At 43.1% G+C, this 17,292-nt stretch overlaps 1 pseudogene; it reads left to right on the top strand.

Moving 5' to 3' along the window:
* Positions 1-17,292, top strand: part of LOC132895873 (dynein axonemal heavy chain 7-like) — a 594,076-nt pseudogene that overhangs the window by 500,901 nt on the left and 75,883 nt on the right.

Here is a 17,292-nt window from a genome sequence, read left to right as displayed (position 1 = left end):
GTTCTCCTGATGGTGGACTCATGAACATGGACATTAGCGAATGTCCATCTTCAGTTGCTTAGAAGTTACCCTGGGGTCCTTTGTGACCTCACTGACTATTGCACGCCTTGCTCTCAGAGTGATTTTTGTTGGTTGACCACTCCTGGGGAGGGTAACAATGGTCTTGAATTTCCTCCATTTGTACACAATCTGTCTGACTGTGGATTGGTGGAGTCCAAACTCTTTAGAGATGGTTTTGTAACCTTTTCCAGCCGGATGAGCATCAGCAACGCTTTTTCTGAGGTCCTCAGAAATCTCCTTTGTGCATGCCATGATACACTTTTCACAAACATGTGTTGTGAAGATCAGACTTTGATAGATCCCTGTTCTTTAAATAAAACAGGGTGCCCACTCACACCTGATTGTCATCCCATTGAAAACGCCAGACTCTAATTTCACCTTCAAATTAACTGCTAATTCTAGAGGTTCACATACTTTTACCACTCACAGATATGTAATATTGGATCATTTTCCTCAATAAATAAATATTTTTGTCTCATTTGTTTAACTTGGTTCTCTTTATCTGCTTTTAGGACTTGTGTGAAAATCTGATTATGTTTTAGGTCATACAGTGGTGCTTGAAAGTTTGTGAACCCTTTAGAGTTTTCTATATTTCTGCATAAATAGGACCTAAAACATCATCAGATTTTCACACAAGTCCTAAAAGAGAACCCAGTTAAACAAATGAGACAAAAATATTATACTTGGTTATTTATTTATTGAGGAAAATGATCCAATATTACATATCTGTGAGTGGCAAAAGTATGTGAACCTCTAGGATTAGCAGTTAATTTGAAGGTGAAATTTGAGTCAGGTGTTTTCAATCAATGGGGTGACAATCAGGTGTGAGTGGGCATCTTGTTTTATTTAAAGAACAGGGCTCTATCAAAGTCTGATCTTCACAACACATGTTTGTGGAAGTGTATCATGGCACGAACAAAGGAGATTTCTGAGGACCTCAGAAAAAGTGTTGTTGATGCTCATCAGGCTGGAAAAGGTTACAAAACCATCTCTAAAGAGTTTGGACTTCATCAATCCACAGTCAGACAGATTGTGTACAAATGGAGGAAATTCAATACCACTGTTACCCTTCCCAGGAGTGGTTGACCAACAAAGATCACTCCAAGAGCAAGGCATATAATAGTCAGAAAGGCCACAAAGGACCCCAGGGTAACTTCTAAGCAATTGAAGGCCTTGCTCAAATTGGCTAATGTTAATGTTTATGAGTCCACCATCAGGAGAACACTGAACAACAATGGTGTGCATGGCGGGGTTGCAAGGAGAAAGTCACTGCTCTCCAAAAAGAACATTGCTGTTCATCTGCAGTTTGCTAAACATCATGTAGACAATCCAGAAGGCTATTCGAATAATGTTTTGTGGATGGATGAGACCAAAATAGAACTTTTTGTTTTAAATGGGAAGCATTATGTTTGCAGAAAGGAAAACACTGCATTCCAGCATAAGAACCTTATCCCATCTGTGAAACATGGTGGTGGTAGTATCATGGTTTGGGCCTATTTTGCTTCATCTGGGCCAGCATGGCTTGCCATCATTAATGGAACAATGAATTCTGAATTATACCAGCGAATTCTAAAGGAAAATGTCAGGACATCTGTCCATGAACTGAATCTCAAGAGAAGGTGGGTCATGCAGCAAGACAACGACCCTAAGCACACAAGTCATTCTACCAAAGAATGGTTAAAGAAGAATAAAATTAATGTTTTGGAATGGCCAAGTCAAAGTCCTGACCTTAATTCAATCAAAATGTTATGGAAGGACAATGGGAGTGAGCAATTCATGTGAGGAAACCCATGAACATCCCAGAGTTGAAGCTGTTCTGTATGGAGGAATGGGCTAAAATTCCTCCAAGCTGGTGTGTAGGACTGATCAACAGTTACCGCAAACATTTAGTTGCAGTTATTGCTGCACAAGGGGGTCACACCAGATACTGAAAGCCAAGGTTCACATAATTTTGCCACTCACAGATATGTAATATTGGATCATTTTCCTCAATAAATAAATGACCAAGTATAATATTTTTGTCTCATTTGTTTAACTGGGTCCTCTTTATCTACTTTTAAGACTTGTATGAAAATCTGATGATGTTTTAGGTCATATTTATGCAGAAATATAGAAAATTCTAAAGGATTCACAAACTTTCAAGCACTACTGTAACTGGACTGCTGTGCTAACAGCACCAAGTCACAGGTAAGCTAGCATTGGCCGCTGATATGAAGTGTGTATGTATAATAATAATATTGGCTGGCTTTGAGTGGTCTATCAGATGTATTCCATTCAGCTAGCATGATAGTCTCATCTTCAACTCATTCAATATCATGCTAGCTGAATGGAATGATAGACCACTCAAAGCCAGCCAATATTATCTCACAATATATCACTCAGGTCCGTGATGTATTTCATATGAAAAATGGAAGTTTTTCAACACGAGAAGATAAACTTCATATCTTTAAGCCAACATGTGATGTTCTTTTTATTATATGAAGACATTTACAAACAAATAGTACCCAAATTTATCAAAACAAGTCATCAATTTCCTCATTAGTGGTGTGTGTGTGTGTGTGTGTGTGTGTGTGTGTGTGTGTGTGTGTGTGTGTGTGTGTGTGTGTGTGAGAGAGAAAGAGATTTATGTCACGATTGTAGTTCCCAATGTCCTGGCTGTAGCTCGTCTGAAAAATATGAATGGCATATTTCCCAGTAAAACACTTGTCATATATAATACGTATATACACACATTAATTAAAAGTCTTGCCCCTTTTCTGCATAATTTTATAATAACATGCATAATATTGTGCTGCAGCCAGTTGATTAGCTGATTGGGGAATTCCAGGAAAGAGCAATTAGAAAGTTGTTTCTATTAAAGTGGCTGGTGGGAATGGATGAATAGATGGATGGATATGGGTGGATTAACAAAGAATAACAAAGAGTTCCAGACTGTATATACCCTGTGCACGCACAGACAGACAGACAGACAGATAGATGGATGGATTTAACAGACAGGTAGATAAAGATAGGGATGCATACATAGAGGAAAAAAGGAATGAAGGAAAGCTAAAAGCTGAGTGAACATGACATCAGATGAGAGGAGGCGAGGGATGGAGGAAAAGAGGGGCACAGGAGGAGAGAGGACGCATTAACCCCTTGCCGTGCCCATGGGCTATCAATCAGAGTCAACATTACCTCACTCTTTTACATCAGACCCCTGTTGCTCGTTCATCAGCATGTGACGAAGCTCTTGTTCCTCAGGGGGCGCGCGCGCACACACACACACACACACACAGAGAGAGAGCTGGTGTGTGTATGCACGAGTATGCACAAGGTTTTACCAAGTTTTTTGAGTCCTTAATGTCTGCCCCAGGGCTGCTTCTACAGGCTAAAATCAGGGTTTGTAAAATGATTAAAGGTTTCTGTGTGTATGTGAGAGAGAGAGAGAGAGAGAGAGAGAGAGACCTTGTCTGTTGGCAGTTCATGGCTATGGCTGTTTATAAAACCTGTGATGTCTTTTCTTGTCCCTGGCAGGTGTCTACATTTGTGGTTTGTTCCTGGACGGGGCGCGCTGGGACAGAAAAAAGAAGCTGTTGGGAGAGTCATACCACGAGGTCCTCCACGACACCATGCCAGTGGTAATTATTCATCATTTCCTTATTTATGATTTATTTCCTTTCCTTATTTATATCTCTCTGGGTTTGGTTACATACTGCATATCAAAACGGTGTATAACAACCCCTGACACATTATGTACAGTGCCTTGCAAAAGTATTCATACCCCTTGAACTTTTTCACGTTTTTCCACCTTACAACCACGAACTTAAAAGTTTTTTATTGAGATTTTATGTGATAGACCAACACAGAGTAGCACATAATTGTGAAGTGAAACGAAAATGATAAATGGTCTTCAAAATTTTAAACAAATAAAAATCTGAAAAATGTGATGTGCATTAGTATTCAGCCCCCCTGCGTCAATACTTTGTAGAGCCACCTTTTGCTGCAATTACAGCCGCAAGTCTTTTGTGGTATGTCTCTACCAGTTTTGCACATCTAGACACTGAAATTTTTGCCCATTCTTCTTTGCAAAATAGCTCAAGCTCAGCCAGATTGGATGGAGAGCGTCTGTGAACAGCAATTTTCAAGTCTTGCCACAGATGCTCAATGGGATTTAGGTCTGGACTTTGACTGGGCCATTCTAACACATGAATATTCTTTGATCTAAACCATTCCATTGTAACTCTGATGTGATGTGATCATTTTGATGTGCTGAGGGTCACTTTTCTCTGTTTTGGGACTGTTTTCCTACTGCTTGAGGTAAATGGTATGGCCCTACCATACCGAATGTGAGGAGCTTTAACTAATTAGCATAACTATGGAACTGCATCACACCAAGATGGCGACGCATGGAAAACATCACGACAATTAAAAGTTTAGATTATACCAGCAGATCGTGTTGTATCCAAAAGTTGAAACATGCAGGCATAACAGAACCATATAATTTACCCACAAATGTATTTATTTATTATGCCCACTGCACTCTGGTTGTGTGCGCATGCGTTCACTGCTTCAGATGGGCTGAATAAGCCAGTATCTTACTGGGCTGCGACAACTTGCGACAAATTTCGAACGTCATTCACGAGTGTGTTTCAAAAGTGTCTTGAAACATTCGCGGGGCTTCTCAATTTCCTCGCATGAGTCGCAAAGTGTCACTCCTTCATCGCTGAAATTTTAAACATGTTCAAAAACTTTGTGCGACAAAATTTCTCTCAAAATAGCCACAAATGCGTCGCTGGTGTCGCAAAGCCGTTGCGAACCCTTCTAAAGTCAGTTTCCGTGAGGCTTCCTCTACATCCCTGCCTGCCGAGGAAAAGCCAGGATGTGACAGCCTGCAACTAGTTGGAGACGCAACAATTGCGGTAAAATATGCGAATATCAATTCAGTGTGATTCCAAGTGAAAATTGTCACTAATTCGCATATTTTATCGCAATTGTTGTGTCTCCAACTAGTCGCGGGCTGTCGCAGCCCAGTGAGATACTACCCATACAGAGGAGGAATTACTGTGTTTGAGATACTTGACAAAAATAAAGACTTCTTAATTTATCCACAAATGTGTTTAATCCACTTGAAAAGTGTGTAGGTACAACAGTCTCTTTTAGAACTACAAATCCCATCAACCAACTTTCGCGATGACCTACGTCATGCCTGGGCAGGATTACCTACGTCACATCCTCCCTGACTCCATAAGTGGCTCAACCACACTTCCGTCTTCCTCTTTTGGCGCTGTGAACTCATCACACAGACACAAAGAGACCTGCTCATCAGAACACCTAAGATAAAGACGTCTTTCTTGCAAGCAAAAGAGATTTAGCGCGCTTTTGTGTTTTCCGCTGGCCACGGTAAAATTCCTACTTGAGTGCGTTGTCTCACCCATTTTGAGTTACAACCGTTTTTTAAAATTTGTTCATTATCAGTAACGTTACGACTGCAGCCCAAAGCAGTTAATTACCGTAAAAGTTGGAAGCGACCGGATTCCTTCTGACTTAATCGCTGTGCACATTGTTTGATCAGAGACTTTCCCTCACGAACGACGAAGTTCGGACCAAGAAATGCTCTGTGCTTTTCATGGAAAATGACCCACGAGTTTCTGTGAACCCCAGCCTCTTCAGGACATCCCTGCATCCTACACAGAGGCAAAATACTGGAAGTAAGACTGGCATTTTGGGCAAAACTAGTCTTAGGAATTAGCTTTATGAAGTAGTGTTCTATTTTTGTTCTCTCAATTGTTAACAGATAGGCTGTTGCATGCTTTTTGCTATCCTTTCTTTTAATTCATTATTACACATATTTTGACCTCATCAAGATTTCAGTAGATTTGGTAATGTTATAGGCTAGTGGGTTAGCTAGCAACCAGGGCTAATCCCTTTGTCTCAACACCACGAGGTAGATCCTACCCTCCCCCACTTGAGATAACATTCCAAATCTGAGTTAGTTACCGCGCACATTCAAACTCTCTTTGTTTCCTCCTTCTCATACTGCCCAGTCGCGCACAGGACACACCCTAAGGGCTCAGTGGCTCGCATAGTAGTAAGGAGAAAATCTCTGCCTCGCACCCCTCCCTCTCTCTCTCACACACACACACACACACACACACACGCTCCCCCACACACCCAGATATATCACTGTTTATGCTTACATACAGATATATATATATATATATATATATATATATATATATATATATATATATATATATATATATATATATATCACTGATGATCATATTTGAATGTATTCAACTGCTATTATTCATTTAGTATCTTTGTTATAATAAATTCAATTTTTCTGAAACTGTGATTGTTTTTGCTGATATATCCTTGAAGTCACACAATCTCAAAGACCTCCAAATTGCCTTTATCCAAGGTGTATATGAGTGCTATTGGCTGTCTATGTAGTACAGCAAGTAATACATTATTGCTGCATTGGTAGTGATCATAATAATTTGGAATATACCATAATTTAGCTGCTTGGTAATTTATTATTAAGCACCAAAATTAATGGTATTATTAATGGGACTCATCTAATGAGACTGATTTGAGACTGATTTAATGAGATTGATCACTTAAGACCAATTGCACCCACATATTTATTGGTGCCCCATGTGAGGAGATTGTTTGTTGACTTCTTGAATATTGTTGCAACAACAGATAAATTATCAGTTTGATTAAGCAACTGCCAAGGTATATCCCCAGGTGTGTTAAATGGTTAACAGTAGCATGATAACCATATCACAAAATACTAATAACCTATTAATAACTTAGGATAAGAGATAGCATTTCCAAACAAAAACACACTTTATTTATTGATTAATTAATTACATAGTTAATATTAATTAATAATAATTAATTAATAAATTAACTCACTGATTAATTAACCTGATTAACCTAAGCAAAATGGCATCCTCTCGTGTCTCAGAAGTTGAAGACAACGCTCAAGACGTGTCTCTCTTTGACGTCATCGCAGACCTCATTCACTGCTCTGCCTCCGAAAGAGCAAACATTAGGAAAATGAGTAAGGGTGAATGCCAAAATAACATAGATAACTCAATAAAACATATGAGAGATCCAAAAAGAACAACTATTAGTGTCCAAGAAGCACTAGGTAAGCTATTCCTGTTACACTACCGAGATACTGATTTAGAAATCAGATACCTCCGTGGAGAGGTTAAAAGGCTGACCACCAGCAACACCGAGCTGGCAGCCGATGTCAATGATTTATATAGGGAGCGTGGGCTTTTGAAGAACTCCCTTGACGATTGCGTTGAAAGGCTAGAGGAAGCCGAAAAGGCTGCCAAAAGGGCTGCCAAGGAGCAGACCCCCCAAGAAGGGCGCAAGGGGCGTTAAAGACCCCCAGCAATGTGCCGAAGCGTGGATTACCTGGTCGAGGACCAGACATCCCGACAAACTCCATCACCTTGCTACACAACTCCTTCGTCGTTTAGCCAGGGTGGAGCCATCCTGCGCTCATCCTGAGTCCAGGCCCGTAGCACACCCAGGTCAATGCGCTACAGTTTTCCTGATCCATCCTCGGATGAATCAGACTACGAATCTCGTGCGAAATGGGAGCGATACCAGAGTAGCTCAGATAGTGAGTACTCAGGGGAGCGAAGGAGGCCGCACAAGGACGTGCACCAAGCCCTCTGCATACGGCAAATTGACCTACTTGCCAATGATGTTGAGTGATTCGATCCTGATAACAAAAGAACAAATGTAAATGATTATTTGCGAGAAATTGACTGATGCCTGATGGACCTGCTGAAAGCCACAATGCGAGAGAAACTTAAACTGATCTGGAAGACCTCCAGTAGCAGCGTTCGTGCCTTTTTAGAGACGCTACCCCCAAATGTTCGCGATAGCTATTCAAAACTTCGCAATTACATGAGGGAAGAATATGCGCCGTACACAGACAAAACCTCTGCGACATTATGTGCAATACAAATTAAACAGAAATGGTCTGAGGCGTGTCATGACCCTGTCTGTTTTGGGGTGTCTTTAGCTCCACCCTGGTCCGTGTGTTGCTTAAGGTGCAATCAATAGGTGACTGGTCCAGGTGTGGAGGATTACAGATAATGGGGGCTTGGCCTATAAAAGGTCTCCCAAGAAGGCAAGAGGGAGCTTCCTCCTTCATTTTGGTTTGGTTAATTTACTTGTATTCACACTATAACACATTACATTTTTATTTTATGTATTTTTGATGTTTTCATTATTTAAATAAATATCGATATATCGAACGTACTACTTGGTGTGGTCTCCCTTCATGTTGCACTTGCCTTGAGCCAGTAGGTGTAACATATGGGGGCTTGTCCGGGAGCAATTTGGAACCAGTAAAGTAAATTGATAACTCGCTGGTCATTTTGTAGGGTGACCCACACAGTATTATTGTGCTTTTGATACATTGTTTCAGTTTTTTCATTATATAAATTGTTTTCGGTTAATTCGTTTGAGTAATTGTTTCTGTTTGGTTGGTTGGGAAGGAGGAAGTTCATCGTCCTGAAAATCAATTGTTTTGATTTTGGGACGAAGCTAATTGCATGTCTGGTGCTGTTTGTACTTGACGTAATTGTCCCTTGATTGGCAAGGCAACGCAGGTGGATTAGATTCCACTGGAGTAACGTGCAAACCCTGCGGTAGGAGTGGAGCGCATAACGCTGTTTGTTTTGTTAGTTTGTTATTTTAGTTTTTTGTTTTGGGGAGTCGAATGCTGGGGGGTTCTTTTGAACTCAATCGTATGAGGGGTCCTGAAGACTAGGTCAGTTTTAATTAGGGATTTGTGTTGAGTTAGGTGCGGGGCTACTCCTGTGCTGTTGGTTTTTCATTGATTGTGGGACATGCGCTTCAAGGAATGGTGATCCAGCGTGCATGCAGTGTGGTGAGTAATTGGGCATTTGTGACAAACTTTTTGTGAAGTTAGTTTGGTAAAGTTGGCATCTGGTAAGAGTTTGGATTTTTGGTTAGGTATTTGGTATTTGGGTTTTGTGATGGAAAGTGTAGATGCATTTGTGGCATTTCCTTCGGAGGAGACATTAAATACTTTGACGAAGGATCAACTTCGGAAGGTTGCAGGTCATTATGGGTTTGAGACTGACTTGGCAAAAACTTTACGTAAAGCCGAGTTGAGATTAGCCGTTAAAGATAAGTTGCTTGAGTTGGAAGTATTAGATCCTTCAAAATTGGTACCACCTGCTGGCTTATTAATGCCGCAGGGTGTAGCACCAGTGGTTACTCCACCGGTGGCTTATTTAACTTTCGAGCAGCAGAAGCAATTGCTGGAAATTCAGATGGAGAGAGACCGGCTGGCTGCTGGGGTCTGTGAGAAGGACCGGCAGCTGGAGTATGACAAGTTGCGTGAGGAGGTTAAAAGGCGAAGGCAGTTGGAAGAACGGGCTTCCGCCGTTGTTGGTGGATCTATGGAAGGTAATTTATCAAATATGGTTAAACTTTTGCCTAGATTTAACGATCGCGACCTCGATACGTTTTTTTCATTGTTTGAAAGTCTTGCTGATGATCGAAGGTGGGGAGACTCGGAGCGCACTTTGTTGTTGCAAAGTGTTCTCACAGGGAAGGCTCAGGATGCCTATGTTGCTCTGAGTGCTGAAGAGCGGAAAAACTATGCTTCTGTTAAAGGAGCCATACTGAAGGCTTATGAGCTGGTCCCAGAGGCCTATCGTCAGAAGTTTAGAAATTAGAGGAAAGGAGATAGACAGCTGCATACCGAGTTCGTTTGCGAACTCATTACATTTTTCAATCGGTGGTGTACGGCTGTGGGGGTGAGTACATGTCAAGGTCTTTGTGATTTGGTCTTGTTAGAACAATTTAAAAATATTATACCTGACCGAATTGCAACTTATATAACTGAGCGGAAAACTAAAACTGCCGCTGAAGCTGCTGTGTTGGCAGATGAGTTAGTTTTGACTCACAAAGGTAATGTTAGTGGTACGTCTTTGGGCAGTCGTGATTCTCGTTATAATCATCCGGCTGGTTCGAAACAGTTTATTTATCCCAGTGTAACGGGGAATGACCGGTGTCGTTATTGTAATGAGCGGGGTCATTGGAAGAAGGAATGTCCCGTGTTGCAGGAGCGGGGCAAAGGTGGAAATACTTCTGCTAAATCTGTGTGTGCTGCCTCCTCCAAGGGCGTGGATACGCCAGTGGAGGGTGTGAGTATGAAGTATAAAGATGTAAAAACTGCTGTGTGTAGCTCTTCAAGGAGTTTGTCGGGTGGTGAAAGCTCTGACAAGTCTGAAGTGACGATAACAGCTACAGGCCATAATGAAAGCTATGGGCCATTTATTTCTACAGGTTTTGTGTCATTGTTGGGTAGCTTGGAGAAGGTTCCTGTAAAGATATTGCGCGACACAAGGGCATTTGAGTCATTTATTAGACAGCACATACTTCCATTTAATGAACAGTCCGACACGGGAAGGTGCGTTCTTATTAGGGGGATAGGAATGCAAACTTTTTCAGTTCCATTGCATGAGTTCAGTTTGGATTCAGATTTGGTAAAAGGGGAGGTTACAATGGCTGTTCGGCCCGAGTTGCCAGTAGAGGGGGTTGATGTAATTCTGGGTAACAACTTGGCAGGTGGATGTGTGTGGGCTGAGTCCTCGCCGTCACCTGTGGTAAGCATGGTGCCATCACCTTGTGTTCCTGATGACTGCAGTGAACGGTTTCCTGATGTGTTTTGTGCCTGTGCTGTAACTCGTGCACAGAGTCGCAGGCAAGGCGTAAAGTCCAGTCTAGTGCCTACTTTGCCTCTGTTGCCATCAGTGTTGTCACGAGATAACCTGATTGTAGCTCAGCAGGGGGATGATGAGTTGGCAGATGTGCTGAGGAGTGCTTTATCTGTTGATGATATGGATTCTAGTGAGAGTGGTTATTTTGTCATTGACGGGATATTAGTGCGTAAATGGTCTGCCATGGGTAATGAGCTTGTGTTACAAATTGTGGTTCCGGTGAAATACCGTGATTTGGTGTTGCAGACAGCTCATGGTGATGTCGCGGGGCACTTTGGTGTCTGCAAGACTTATCAGAGGCTGTTGCAGCACTTTTTTTGGCTAAGAATTAAACGGAGTGTGGCTGAGTATGTGAGAACATGTCGTGTGTGCCAGTTAATGGGTAAACCTAATCAGACAATAAAGCCTGCGCCGTTACATCCAATTCCTGTTGTTGGGCAGCCCTTTGAGCATCTTATTATTGATTGTGTAGGTCCATTGCCACCCTCAAAGTCGGGGTGTACATATTTGTTGACTGTTATGTGTCAAGCCACACGGTATCCAGCTGCTTATCCGTTACGCACAATTACCACTCGTTCAGTTATGAAAGCATTGTCTCAGTTCATGTCGATATTTGGAATGCCGAAGGTTGTGCAGAGTGACCGGGGAAGTAATTTTACTTCAGGTCTATTTAAGGAAGTTTTGAATCAGCTTCATGTAACACATCGCGTAAGTAGCGCATACCATGCGCAGAGCCAAGGTGCTCTTGAACGGTTCCATTGTACATTAAAATCTTTACTGCGTGCTTACTGCGTTGAGTTGAATAAGGATTGGGAGGAGGGTCTTCCCTGGCTTTTACTAGCTGCACGTGAAGTAACACAGGAAAGTATGGGATTTAGTCCCAATGACCTGGTGTTTGCACACAGGGTTCGAGACCCTCTCTCTGTGTTAAAACATGAGGTGGAACCAGTGCAACCACCTCAGAACCTAATTGATTTCGTCCATGGGTTTAGACGGAAACTTTTTCTTGCATGGAAGTTGTCTAAAGAAAAGCTGTCTAGAGCACAAAAGAAAATGAAGCGGCTGTATGACCGTCGCGCTGTGGAGCATGAATTTAATGTTGGGGACCAGGTCCTGGCTTTGCTTCCAGTGCCCGGTTCGCCTTTTTGTGCTAAGTTCTCTGGTCCGTATGTTGTTGTGTGTCAAGTAACTGATTTGGATTATTTATTGTCTACTCCTGACCATAAAAGATCTACCCAGTTGTGCCACATTAATTTATTAAAGCCATATTATGCTCCTATTGTGCAGACAGGCTTGAGCGGTGAGAGAGCCAAGTCTATCGGATTGGCTACGGCGAGCGCATTGAGTGTGAGTTCTGATGTGATTGCAGACCCTGAGGATGCATTTTCTTCTAGTGTGGTACTGCAACCTCGTCTTAGAAATTCTGAGTTGTTGTCCAATTTGGATAGGTTGTTTGGTCACCTTTCTCTTGGACAGCAAAGTCAGTTGAAGTCTTTAATTCTTCAGTTTGATGTCTTGTTTTCTGATGTTCCTAGTTGCACAAATGTAATTCAACACGACATTGTGGTTGAGGATGTACAACCCATTCGTCAGTGTTTTTACAGAATTTCACCTGAGAAAGAAAAACTTTTAGAAGCGGAGGTGTGCTATTTATTAGATCATGGTTTGGCTAAGCCTTCTTATTCTAGCTGGTCCTCACCTTGTTTGTTGGTAGCCAAGCCGGATAATACTTTCCGGTTTTGCACCGACTATCGTAAGGTAAACAAGGTGACAAAGCCTGATTCGTTTCCTCTTCCACGGATGGAAGACTGTATTGATCGGGTGGGTTTGGCACGCTTTGTCAGTAAGTTCGATCTATTAAAAGGGTATTATCAAGTCCCACTGACATCGCGAGCACAAGAAATTTCTGCGTTTATTACATCGTCAGGTTTATACTCTTATAACGTCATGAGTTTTGGTTTACGCAACGCTCCTTCCACTTTTCAGCGGTTAATGAATCGTGTTATCGCTGGGTTAGAAGGTTGCGCAGTATATCTTGACGACATAGTAATTTATAGTAACACTTGGGAGGAACATCTGTCCCACATCCATTCATTTTTTGTTCGTTTATGTGAGGCAAAACTTACAGTGAATCTTGCGAAATGCGAGTTTGCCCAGGCTACGGTGGTGTACCTTGGTAAGGTTGTTGGAAAAGGGCAGGTTTGTCCAGTTAGAGCCAAGGTGCAAGCAATTGATGACTTTCCCCCACCTACCACAAAGAAAGAGTTAATGAGGTTTTTGGGTATGGTGGGTTATTACCGCGGTTTTTGTTTGAATTTTTACACTATTGTTGCTCCGTTGACTGCACTGCTTAGGAAAGACGTTACGTTTGATTGGACATCGGAATGTCAGTCTGCATTTGAGAATGTGAAGTTGCTTTTGAGCACAGCGCCTGTTCTTGCTGCCCCTCGGCTTGATATGCCTTTTGAGTTGTTTGTGGATGCAAGTCAGGTGGGCGCTGGAGCGGTTTTGTTACAGTCTGACGACAGTGGCGTTCATCGCCCAGTTTGTTACTTTTCCAGAAAATTCAATAATCATCAAGTAAATTATTCGGTTATAGAAAAGGAAGCGTTAGCTTTGGTTTGGGCATTGCAACATTTTGACGTTTATGTGGGGGGAGGAGTACGGCCCGTGGTGGTCTATTCTGACCATAACCCGCTAACGTTCCTTTATTCGTTGCAGAATCCCAACCTTATGCGCCTTATGCGTTGGGCGTTGTTTCTACAGTCGTATAACTTGGATATCCGTCATATTAGAGGGGTGGAGAACATCATGGCTGACGCTTTGTCGTGGTCCCCTTGTGATGTGTGATTGCTCTGTCATAATCCAGAGTGTTCTGTGTTTCTCTTGTTTCAGCCCGTCTTAAATTGCTGCCTGGTGCCAAGGTGTGCTGATTGGTTGGGATGGGGAGATGCAGGACAGTGGAAAGTGGATGGGTATTTCACAGTCACTGTAATATGACTGATTTAAGTTTTTGTGGTTTTTTCACTGTGCTCTGTTGTGTATGTTCTATATATGGATATTTAGTTTTCTGTTTAGTTAAATTGTGTAGAGACTCACTGAGGTGTGTCTCTATTTTAAGGAGGGGCGTGTCATGACCCTGTCTGTTTTGGGGTGTCTTTAGCTCCACCCTGGTCCGTGTGTTGCTTAAGGTGCAATCAATAGGTGACTGGTCCAGGTGTGGAGGATTACAGATAATGGAGGCTTGGCCTATAAAAGGTCTCCCAAGAAGGCAAGAGGGGGCTTCCTCCTTCATTTTGGTTTGGTTAATTTACTTGTATTCACACTATAACACATTGCACTTTTACTTTATGTATTTTTGACGTTCTTTCATTATTTAAATAAATATCGATATATCGAACGTACTACTTGGTGTGGTCTCCCTTCATGTTACACTTGCCTTGAGCCAGCAGGTGTAACAGGCGCCTCGTGAATATTATAGACGGCTATGTACTGCCTATTTCCAGGCTAGTAGTGCACCAGGCTTGGAAGAAGATAGAGGCTTCAAATCTCTCTTCTTACATAACCTCCACCCAAGAATGCGGACTCAAGTCACACTGACGTGTCGACAAGGGTTCTACTCGATGAGGGAAATTAGACAACTAGCCCAAATGACCTGGGAGACCATTGTCAAAACCACAAACGGAAACGATGATGAACCCAGAGTCCTTAGTCTCCAGGGTGAAGACGGGCCCCCACTAGCCTTAGAAGGAGGTGAAGCTCCAAAAGGGGGACCCACCCGGAGAAATCCCGGTCCGAACCGCCCCTTGCCGGGCCATCACCAGGGTGAGCGGAAGAATCGGCAAGGTAAGGCCAGGAGGGACCAAGGGCAAGGCCACAGTGACCATGGCAACCGTTCATCAGATGAAAATGGTCATAAGGAACAAGGCGGTTGGCAGCAAGATCGTCATCCCTGCTCTGGCCAGAAACGGCAGGGGCACTCCGACCGTAGCTCTAAACATAGGGGTAGAGGTGACCAACACAGTAACTCAGACCAACCTGGTGAGTTCCACTCAGAGCTGGATTCTTTGAAAGCCCAGTTGTCTGAGGTTAAAGGACTGTTACAGAAGAGGTCAAACCCCTCAACAGATAAAACAAAAGAGCCCAAGAAAGATGACAAAGGCCCCCCGCTGACATGACTAGGCCAGGAATCACGAGTATATCTCGTGAAAGGGGGAGGAGATCCCTGTGAAACAGCAGGCGATGGTCAGGATGTAGGGTGGTGAAGGCAAACACACAAAACGCACCTCTCATGTGCGCTAAAGTCTTCACCACCATCCCTCAGACACGGCTCTCACAAGGTGACCCAATCCCAACCAAGCCCTGCAACATAAACTTAGTCAGCTTCACACAAAACAAAACCCCACAGCCGTTGGATCCCACAAAATATGCACAAGCTTGTTGTGATGAGATTAGTGCGGACACCGACCAACCAAGCGCCACGGGAGACCAAATTTCCGATGAACTTCAGTTCATGTCTTTGGACACCGAGTCTGGTGTCGAAGCACCTGGCATCGCGATTCCCCCTAGTGGCCACAATTCTTCGAAAAGCCTCCCTCTATCTATCGACTCAGACAAAGGCACCCATTTCACTGCTGGTGTAATGGCTGAGCTGTGGAACATGTTAGGCGTTGAGGCGAAATTCCATATCGCGTACCCCCCTCAATCCTCTGGTCAGGTTGAACGAGCCAATCAAACCATTGTGAGCATACTGCAGAAGTATGTCACCCACCATGATAAAGATTGGGATGTGAAACTTCCCTTGGTGCCAATGGCCATTAGGTCCACCCCTCATTACACCACTGGAGTCACACCCTTTGAGATGATGACTGGGCGAGAGATGGTTCTCCCACTGCATCTCCTGTACAGACCAGAGGACATGAGCGTTGCAACTGGATACACCGCACATCAAAATGTCGCCGACCTACACCTACAGTCAACCTTTGCATGTGCCCAAAAGAATCTCGAAACGAGCATGAAAGGACAAAAGGCCTACTACGACCGAGTCTCAAAGAAGTTCCTACCACCCTGGTTGAGACCTTTCGATCGTGGAAAAACTGTTCCCCGTCGCGTATCGCATTAGGACATCCAGGCCTAATCAAACGCCCTCATATCAATGGGTCCATAGCAATCAAATCAAGCCTTTTGAACAGTCCTCACTCCAAAAAGGGGGTGAACGACAGTTAGGCCCATCCTGTCCACCTAGCTTGTACGCCTCACTCACCCATAAGTGTACACTAACCTTCCCAGTCACATTTATTACAATAACACTGTGCATGCTGTAGACAAGTTGGCCAAAATAAAGAGTGAGATCAAATACGTCCGGGTAGTAAGGGATTTGATGCAAGACCTGCTTAGAGAAATTAGCAGCTCAATCAGTACCCTGAGTAGTGGTAAAATCCCACCGTATCTGATACCCCTCAACATGGTAGATAAAATACTCAAATCCGCTACTATTGCTAACGTGTATTCATCGCAAATACACCTGGCCTATAGTCTTGGCAGTGCTATTCCCATTTTTGTGAATCCACAAGACTTAGAGATAGGATTCATGCTTAACCTACCCGTTATTGAGAAAAACAACATATATGGACTCAAATCTGTCCTCAACGTGGGTTTCTGGAAAAACAATGTCCATATACGCATACAGACACCACCCATGATAGCATTCCATGATGACAACCCCTCTGTCTACTTTATTCCCAACCTAGAGATGTGCACCTCCACTAAAGACATCCACTGGGTCTGCCCAAGCAACCCATTCATTAGAGACACTACAGATCGCCTGTGTGGTTTGAGGGCAAAAGCGCCCGAACAAAAGTGTGTAGGTCAAATGTCCATAAAGGATGAGGATATGGAAACTAGAGTAGAGAGAGATGGTAATTGGTGGGTTGTTAACACTCCAAAAACTGAAGTCTTGATGTCATATGATCAGCACGACACAGCCACCAGAATGAAAATCCCAAACCAAACGGTGTTCCTTAATGTACCACAGGGAGCCACCATTCACGTAGGTGATATCACCCTACACCATCTTAGTACTGACAGGTACGATTCTGAGATTGAAATGATAGATGCATTTCAAGGTTATGATCTTGAGATCAATAACACCCTCCAACAGCAACTACTGGTTGAAGGGACCAAAATGGTGAAATTTAGTTTAGGCCAGACTGGAATTTCGACTATGGTCTCCCGATACCAGGTCAGAGAGTCATCTGACCTAGGATCTACTATAAGTCTGATTGCTTTGGGACTTCTCCTCAGTGGCTGGGTCTTAACCGCTGGCATCGCATACATGCTACACAAATATATAAAAACACTACATGCCAAGCTGGATAAGATGGTCTGCGCCCCTGACAGCTTTAGCCGCAGTAGCGCACGCTTTCTGGCCAGACCACCCGCTGCTATTACCTTTCCA

The sequence above is a fragment of the Neoarius graeffei genome, chromosome 13, assembly GCF_027579695.1.
Source record: "Neoarius graeffei isolate fNeoGra1 chromosome 13, fNeoGra1.pri, whole genome shotgun sequence".
In the NCBI taxonomy this organism is placed as follows: domain Eukaryota; kingdom Metazoa; phylum Chordata; class Actinopteri; order Siluriformes; family Ariidae; genus Neoarius; species Neoarius graeffei.
This window is presented reverse-complemented; position numbering and strand designations above follow the sequence as displayed.